We start from the raw sequence: 1,476 nt of genomic DNA on the forward strand, positions 1-1,476 counted from the left end.
AGCATGCATCCCATCTATGCAGTTGTGTGAATATTATAGCTTAGATTGTAACCACGCTTTGATTCAAAGAATGGTATAAAGTGGAATTTAAGTGGTGGTTTTAATTGTTAATCAGTAGCTAGGCAACATTAAAGGTTTAATCAGAAGTAGATAAACTGACTTGCCAAATTAACTATGATGTCATATAATGCAAACATTAGAGTACATCATGTAACTACTGCTTCAGTCTGAAGTCCATGCATATAAGCCAACTCAAAAAAGTCTGTAAAATAAGTAACTGAATGACACAACTAATCTACTTTATACCGCCAAAAACAAATCACCATTTTAGCTCTACAACCGCTACAGAATGAACAATAATAATAATAAAGACAAAAGTATAAGAAGTGTCCTCCCTTCTCCCACCCATTCCCTTCTTTCCATGCACTATTATCTCCCACCTTCCCTATCTCTCTCTCTCTTACTTATCAATCAATGGATCCATTGTCTCCATTCTCTTCAGCCGTTTCATAACACTCACTCGAGGGGTCCGCAACTCCAAATAATCCCGTACACCCTTGAAAATAATCTATAATAATCTGTTAATCTTTAAAATCTCCAGTAATCTCTGGAAATCCCAAAAAATCCTTGATAATTTTTTAAAAATCTCAAAATAATCTCACCATATCTGCTAGTATCCGGAGTTTATTAAAATTAATTAACCTTAATCAATAATTATTAATAGTTATAATGGTTAACTAACTTTAACTAATAAATATTAAAAGTTATAAAGTAGTTAATTAATTAATAATCTCTAAAAAACTCTGATAATCCCAAAAAATTTTTGGAAATCTCAAAAAAATCTCTTGTAATCTTCCAAATAATCTCAAATAATCTCTGATAATCTCAAAAATCTGGTTAATCTCTTAATCTCGTACACCTAAAATAGGAGTTGCGGACCCCTCGCACTCACTATAATATAGATCAGAGTCAGTTAAACTGGTAGCCTATAATGAACATACACTATAGTCATGAGACAGCAATTACTATTGTAAATCAATAGCTCATGCTTTTTTTCCAAAAAATGGCTCCAAAATCACTCCCAATTGTTTGTACATATTATTATATAGGCGGTAGCCTATATGTAGGATTGAGGTTGATTTTTCAAGATGGCGGCCGTTTTTATGATTTTCAAACACTCACAACTCTTTTATCTTACGTTGTACAGCCTTATAAATGGCTTAGATGAGCTCTCCTTCACTGAGCGATTCTCTTGGTACCTTTAGAGTGGACTGTAATGCAGCCGGAGCATTTCTGGAGAATAGGCCCAAATTCAAATTTCTGCAAAATTCTTCAGACTTTTTCTTCTTCTTCTTCTTCTTCTTTCATCTTTCTTCTATCAACACGGAAATCTTTTAAACCAGAGAGCCGTTCAAGTTGGCTTTTACATCATTCCTTTGAGCTTGAGTCAAGGACTGGACATGTGGCTTCAAAAAG

General features: G+C 33.7%; 1 long non-coding RNA gene across 2 annotated transcripts in view; it reads right to left on the reverse strand.

Annotated features, from left to right (window-relative positions):
• Positions 1–945: 945 nt before the first annotated feature.
• LOC109587065 (uncharacterized) overlaps positions 946–1,476 on the reverse strand; it is a 1,157-nt gene continuing 626 nt past the window's right edge. For both annotated transcript variants that reach the window (XR_002187380.1, XR_002187379.1), the window contains exon 3: positions 946–986. This is a non-coding gene — a long non-coding RNA (uncharacterized LOC109587065). The remainder of the gene's footprint in view (positions 987–1,476) is intronic.

The sequence above is a fragment of the Amphimedon queenslandica genome, unplaced genomic scaffold (assembly GCF_000090795.2).
Source record: "Amphimedon queenslandica unplaced genomic scaffold, v1.1 AMPQUscaffold_12695, whole genome shotgun sequence".
NCBI classification, from domain to species: Eukaryota; Metazoa; Porifera; class Demospongiae; order Haplosclerida; family Niphatidae; genus Amphimedon; species Amphimedon queenslandica.